The sequence below is a fragment of the Notamacropus eugenii genome, chromosome 4, assembly GCF_028372415.1.
Source record: "Notamacropus eugenii isolate mMacEug1 chromosome 4, mMacEug1.pri_v2, whole genome shotgun sequence".
Taxonomy (NCBI): domain Eukaryota; kingdom Metazoa; phylum Chordata; class Mammalia; order Diprotodontia; family Macropodidae; genus Notamacropus; species Notamacropus eugenii.
In genome coordinates this window covers 93,884,679-93,892,476 of record NC_092875.1, presented here as the reverse complement: position 1 = coordinate 93,892,476, position 7,798 = coordinate 93,884,679, and positions in this window count along the sequence as shown.

The following is a 7,798-nucleotide window of genomic DNA, read 5'->3' as shown; positions in this document are numbered from 1 at the left end:
CCTGTGTGTATTTTAGTCTTTCACCTACCTGGCAAGAAGCTCCCAGTATCCTTAGCCCATTGAAAATTATTTAGCCCAGAAGGATTCCCCAAGACCTTAACAGTGTGGCCTTCTTGGTATACAATCTAGCAGGTCCAGCTGCCCATTTGGCCACCCACTACCTCACAGAAAATAAGTTCTTGGATAATGTCAAAGAGTAGTCTGAGGAGTCCAAGAAGCTTTTGGATGTCTTATTCCAATTTGAGATTGCCGTCTAACAGATTAGCTGGTTCCAATGAAAGCTGGAGACCTTGCCAGAAGAAATCAACTCCTTTGGGACAACAAGTTAGGACTTGGCATGGACTATATTTCTTTGATGGATTATTTTTAGAGGATTTGGCAGCACTTTTTCATGAAGAATTAGCCCAAGTGGATATGGTCACTCATTTACTTGAGTTTATCTGGCTATGTATGCCTAGAGTTATGATCAGTCAATCAACCGAATATTGATTAAGTTCCAGATATTATCTTAGGCAGTAGGGATACAAGTACAAAGAATGAAACAACCCCTCCCCTCCCCTCAGTCCCTCATTCCTCCTTCTCCCACTTCCCTTCACTCCCAACATGGTCAGACAATGGACGGGTACAGTGAACAGAGAACTGAACCTAATTGGGAAGACCTGAGTTCAAATATGGCATCAAATACTTCCTGGCTTTGTGACCCTGGGCAAGTCACTTTACCACTGTGTGACACAGTTGTCCTTATTTGTAAACTGAGGACAATGACAGCACCTACTTCCTAGGGGCACTGTGAGAATGAAATGAGCTCCTATTCATAAAGCACTTTACTAACTTTAAAACACAATGTGAGTGCTATTAAGGAGTTTACATTTTAAAGGGGAAGAGGTACATCTATATCTATATATGTAAATATAAACTTAATAAGCACAAAGCAGTTCAAATCCAGGTAACCTGAATGGGAGGGCTCAAGCAATTGGAGGGATTCTGATAGCAGGGTCATTGTGGCGTTGTTCCAGGGCACCAGGTCTCGATTTAGATGGACCCACAGCATCTCTAGTCCTTGGCAGCTTAACTTCAGAACTCAGCCATCAGCTGGCAAGAAAAATTAGTTAAAAGAGGAAGCCACCAGACTGCAGGCTGGAGGGAGTTCATCCCAACCCCACCCCACCTTTCCTGCACCCTAGGGCCTTGTGCTGAAGTCTCTGCTTTGCTCACTTGGGGCAGCATCTTGCTCCTTCTCATCCTCACCCTGACCAACCATTGAAGGGACGCTCTGAGCCAATTGCCCCACCAGTGGTTTCAGCTAAAAAATAGCGAGCATTAATTGATGATAATTACGATATTTTTTTCAAGGGAGTTTTCATTCTACCGAAGGGGATATAATATGTACGCTAAAATCCTCAATTCCTTAAATGGCTGTGTGTTCTCTGAGATGGATGAACCCATCACTCATGTAGATAGCTGCTCTTTCATGCTGACTACCTTGCACAACTCTTTTCCATTGTTGTTGTTCAGTCATTCCTAACTCTTTGTGACCCCATGGATCATACAATTCATGGGGTTTTCTTGGCAAATATACTGGAGTGATTTTCTATTTCCATTTCCAGTGGTTTAAGGGAAACAGGTTAAATGATTTGCCTAGGGTCACAAGTTAGTAAGTGTCTGAGGCTGGATTTGAACTCAGGTTTTCCTGACTCCTGGTCCAGTGCTCTATCCACCAAGCCATCAAGCTGGCTTGTACATCTTGTACATATCCTCCCCTAAATTTAACGAAGAAAGCTTACCCAGGATACTGGGTTGGGGCCGCTTTGATTTTTTTCTGACATCCTGAGATTACCAGTGGCACAAACAGGACATTTCATCCATTCTCCCTTGCTCTTGCCTATCTTCTTTTTTTGATCACATTTTTCTTTGATGAGCTCCTTTCCCTGGGTTCTTCTTTGTACTTCCTTATTTGTCAAGCAACAAACTGTGAAACACGTACACAGATAAATGAATACAAAGTGTTGACAAATTTTGTGGTGCTTATCCCAGGCAAAAAAAAATCCTTTAGGTTCTCATCAAATCTTGCCTTTGTTCCTTTTTAACGTGTGGCAATTCCTCCAGGCTAGATGGGGCGGGGGAAAGTAGTGAAGTTTGGGGATACTATATCTCATCCATGCAAATAATGAACCACTCAGGGGCCAGCCCTTCAGCTACTGTGGATAATAATAACAGCTAACATTTATACACACCCACACACCCACACACCCACCCCCACACACCCACTTACTATGTGCCAAGCACTGGCATATTAGTAATTATTATCTTATTTAATTACAATTATTGTCTAATGTAATCCTCACAACAACCTTGGGAGGTAGGTACTATCAATATCCTTATTTTACAAAAGAGGAAACTGAGGCAAACAGAGATTAAGTGACTTGTCCAGAGTCACACAAATAATAAGTGTCTATGGCTCGATGTGAACTCAGGTTATCCTGACTCCAGGTCCAGTGCTCTATCCAATGGGTTACCTACCTGCTGAAGGTCCCTCCTCCCCACCCATTTACAGAAAAACCAGTTCTCACCATCCATTCCACAGCCCATCTATTCCTAATGCTCTGAACTGTCAGGCCTCTAGGTCTTTCCTTATTCCTCAAATTATCTTATGTACTTATCTATTTACATGTTTTGTCTCCCAGGAGAATACAGGATCCTTGATGACAGATACTACTTTTCATTTCTGCCATTGTGTCTCCAACATCTTGTTTAGTACCTTGCACATACTACATGCTTAATATGTTTGGTAAAATTAATCAAATTGAATTTATTGACCACAAAACAAGTTGACAAAATATATTCTTGATAGAAAACAAATTTACCTAGAAGTGGACATCAAGGGTGCAGTATTTGTGTCCCCAGCATCTTGTTTAGTACCTTGCACATACTTCATGCTTAATATGTTTGGTAAAATTAATCAAATTGAATTTATTGACCACAAAGCAAGTTGACAAAATATATTCTTGATAGAAATCAAATTTACCTAGAAGTGGACATTAAGGGTGCAGTATTTTTGTTTCAAAATGTCCCATTTTACTTCTAATGGTGTTAGATGGTGTTAGAAGGGAAAAAAATGACTAAGTGCTAGGAAAGGACATAGTGATGGTGGCAGGAGTGGAGGATGAGTAATCAAAAATTAGGACCACTGAGTCTTTGAACTCAGGGAGCCAAGCATGATCAATGACTGAGAAGGTTATGGGTCTCAGGACTTCAGTTACGGAGTTCAAAGAAGCTTGGAAGATGAAATCTTGGTGGTCACTTGCAAAGTCTCTTAACCTGTCTCCAAGAGTAACAGCCAATTGGCTCATCAGTCTAGATCTTTGAGGGGTCACAGAACCATTTCTTCCAACCTCTTCATTTGACAGATGAGGAAACTAAGACTCAGGAATACCAAATGACTTGCTCAAAGTCATACAGATAATTAGTACCAGAGTTGGAATTTGAACATAGGTCCTTTGATTCCAGAGTCAGTGTACTTTATATTGCACCATGCTGGTTCTGCCCTGTGGGCCTTGATTGCGGAATGAGGCAGAACTGAGGATAAGGACTGGTTCTTGTTATCTTTCCTCTTTGTCAACCATTGTCTTTTAGTAGTTGGACATTCCCAAATCGCAAAACACCAGTGGTAAAATGGACCTCATTGTAGGGTGCCAAGACTTTGGAAAACTTTGTCCTCACATCTTAAAAAGATACAATGATGTCCCAGAGAAAACAATATTCCTGCTCTAGGACTTACCCAAAGAATATGCTTCCTGACTGATTTCTGCAGGCATTTAAACTGGAGGTCAAACCCAGCTTCTTTCTTTACTCCCCTTCCCTTATCTCTAGCGTCTCATCCAATTTCCTCAATGAACAATGGGAAAGTTCAGAGCAGTGTTGCATGTTTAATTAATTGCTATTACAGTCTTCAAAGGAAACGGTGAGATGAAAGTTGTTTCTAATTACCGTGTTATGATGTCAGCATTGCCGCATGCCTATGCTCTAAATTGATTTTGTTAGAGTGGTAGATGCAGAATTAATTGAGTTGCTATATGGTCCTACTTTATTTCCCACCCCTTTAAGCAAGAGCAGCATTCAGGGACAATGAAAAAGAAAAGCCTTTTGGGCTGGAATAACAATGAAGGCTGGGGGGAAGGGTAGAGAGCTAGAACAACACTCTTTAATAAAGACCTCAAGAGCATGGCTGGTAACTTGGATTCCTTCCCAGGTGAAATCCAATAGAATCATAGAAGTTTAGAATTTCCAGGCTGAAAAGAGACTTTAGGGGTCATGTTGCTCAAACTCTTACTTTTGCAAATGGGAAACCTTGAGTTGCGAGCAAGGATGTGAATTGAAGGATAACATCATGGTAGAATGCTATGTCCCATGTCTGGAATGCCTGCCTTCCTAATTGCTATGAGTTGACATAGCTTATCCACTCTTAACAGATAAATCAAATGCCTTTTTGTTTTTCATCTTGAACCTTTCTCTGATTGTCCCAGCTTTAAGTGACCTCGTAATATTTTGTACTATTTTTAAACATTTGATATATTTTGCAGGGTTGACTGAATCAGAAAATGATTTGGTGTCTATAGAGCTTTAACTAACAATTCTAGCAATTGGAGATAAAATTCCACAAAATGCTGCTGTACCCAGGAGTATGGCATGTTCCCTAAAATCAGTTTTTCAAGTGAGTTCCCTATGCAATCACATCTCTCTATTTAGAAAAAAATCTTTGCTTTTTCTCCTCTTCAGAATTGCCCCCCATCTTTCATTCTTGATAGTTTGCCATCCTACTTTATAGAATTTTGGTTAATAGGCTCCTCCTCTCTATTCTTTCTCTAAATCCTTTGTAATCTATTCACCAAAATCTAGGATAGAGGTCATTGATTTTTCTTTCTTCCTCTATCAAAAACTCAAGGATAGAATGTACACTTTCTCCCAAACTTCCCATTCATCCAATTTCTATTTATTGGTGAAAATTAGATCCAGAATCAAGTTTCTACTTGTTACTTCTACCCTTTGAAGGATAAAATTACCAAGTTAAGAAGCTATTCAATCAATGAATGGTGTACATCAATCAATCAAGTTGGTTGATCAATTGCTAATACATTAAATGCTTACCATAAGCTGGGCATTTCTAAGGGGCTGGGAGTACAAAGGCAAAAGAAATACTTTTCCTGAACTCAGAGAGCTCATATTTGGGCCAGGAAGGTGTACATATATATGTAAGGTACAATATATACAAAACACATAAAAAAAAACAGATAAAAGTTTACTTTGATTGGATGAAGGTTATTTCAGTAGACCAAGCAATAAATGAACTAGGTTGGTGGCTATGTGAATTGAGAGGAGGAGGCATATATAAAATATTTAGAAGTAGAAATAATAAGATTTGGCAACTGTTTAGATATGTAGGGTGAATGAGATTGAGAAGATTAAGATGATACCAAAGTTATAACCTTGAATGATAAGAAACATGGTGTCCTTTATAGGGAGGTTTGGAAGAAGGGAGGGGAAAAGCATTTATTTTAAATACTTGCTATGTGCCAGGAACTGTACACAGTGTTTTATACATTTAACCTCTTTTGAGTTTTTTAAAAAAAGTGCTTTACAGATATTTCATTTGAGTTTTGAGGAGAAAATGATAAATCCTTTTTCCGAGTGTGTTGAGTTCAAGATACTCATGTGATATTCAGTTCAAAATTTCCAATGCAGTTGTTGATATGATACAGAATTTTCAGATAAAGGTTAAGCCTAGATACATGGATATGGGAACTATCTGTGCAGAGATGGTAATTAAATTCAGGGGATCTGAAGAGGTCATTGAGTGATAGGGTGTAGAGAGAAAAGAGAAGAGGACTGAGAAGAGATCCTAGACCTACAAGCTGTTAGAGGGTGACTTAGATGGAATACAATAAAGTGTATTCTGGAGGAGTAGTCAGAGACGCAGAAACAGAAACAAGAATGCAGTATAAAAAGTTAGAAGTAATGTGTATGTACAACCTATATCAGATTGCATGCTGTCTTGGGAGGGGAGGGAGGTGGAGGAAATTTAAAACTTATGGAAATGAAAACTAAAAGTAAACAAATTTATTATTTAAAAAAGTTAGTAGTATCCAGGAGGAGAGGAGAATTCATCGTTATAGAGGTCAAGTAGTATGAGAATTGAGAAAAAAGGCTAGTAGATTTGACAAATAAGAGATCATTGGTAGCTTTCTAGAAAGCAGTTTCAGTTGAATGATGAGGTTGGAAGCCAGACTACAGAAGATTAGATAAGAGGAGAGGATTAATGGAGGCAATGAATTTGGGTAGGTTTTTTCAAGTTTAGTTGAAAAAGGGAGAGAGAGATCCTGTATAACTAGTAGTAATGAGGGATGATAAGGTTTAAATAGTTGTTTTTTAAGTATGGACTTAAGCATGTTTATAGACAGAGGAAGAGAGAAACCAAAGATTCAAAAGTGAGGGGGATTGCTAAAGGGTTCATATAGAGGAGTTGGCCTTAGTAAGAAGGGCCACCTTGTCATCAGAGATAAAGCAGAAAATAATAAAAAATGATGTCACAGGGTTTGGTGAAGTTGGACAAAGGTCCTAGCAATGGTTTTGATTTTCCTCAGTAAAATATGAATTGAGATCCTTAGCTGAGAAGGGGGAGAGTGCTATTGAAGACTTAAGGAGAGAAGAAAAGGATTGTAATCACTGGTATGGTGAGGAGGATAAATAATTAGAGAGTAGTAAAAGGTTTGCCTTGTAGCAAGAGCCCAGTTGAGATTAGATCACAAAAATTTGCAGTGGATACAGTCCACATAGCTATGTGACTTCCTCCAATTCTTTTCAGAAGCATATGTGTAGGAGAAGAGGTAGACAAGAGTAAGATTAATCCAAGGTCAGAGTTTAAGGACAAGGGGGAAATGGTAACTAAAAAGGTAAGAATGGGAAGGGAGGAGAGTATAGTCAGAAGAAATTTAATGGCCTTGGCAAAATGCTGAGGGGTAGAGGGATTGGAGGTATAGTGAAGGTGAACAATAGGTTTAGGAAGAGTAAAGTTCAGGAAAAAATAATGGAATGGTTAAAGATTATGATTGGATAAAGGAATTTGAGAGTTCTTGAGCATGGAAATGGAACAATTATGCATGATGGCAAGATCAAAGGAATTTCTATTCCTGTAGAAAGGTGAGGTAAGGGGAAAAAGTAGTCCATGTGAACTGAATAGATTGAAGAACTGGGAAGTTAATAATTTTGACAACATTTCACTATGTATGCTGATGTTCATCAGTGTAAGGGCAGGAGTTGGGTTGAAGAAGAAGACTGTCAGACATTGACCTCATTTAGAAAGGAAATACAATGTCCTATGGAACAGTAGATAATGGTCAGCAAGATCTGAACTGGAGTGAATGTAAACGGAGTGAACTTCAGAGAAGAGGCTACCAAGTAATGGTGGTAGAGTGAGAATCTAGAAATGGCAATGGGAAATAAGAAACATTCCAACATTCTTTCTGGGACCAGCATCATGTAGAGTATGCAACTAGTATTAGAAAGGATAGCTAAAGATGAAATGTCATGTCTCTATAGCACTTGAAAATCGAAGAGGAAGAGATCTAAAATGAATAGAAGTTTGTTTTTTATGGGACATGAGTTCCAGAGGGCACAATGGAAAGGATAATTAGATATGGAGGGCACCATTGAAAAGGTAGGGTCAAAGTAAATGAAAATGAGAGAATAGGCAGCAAGATTTGGAAGGTAGTGGGGGTATTATTTACTCCTTCATAAATAGGAA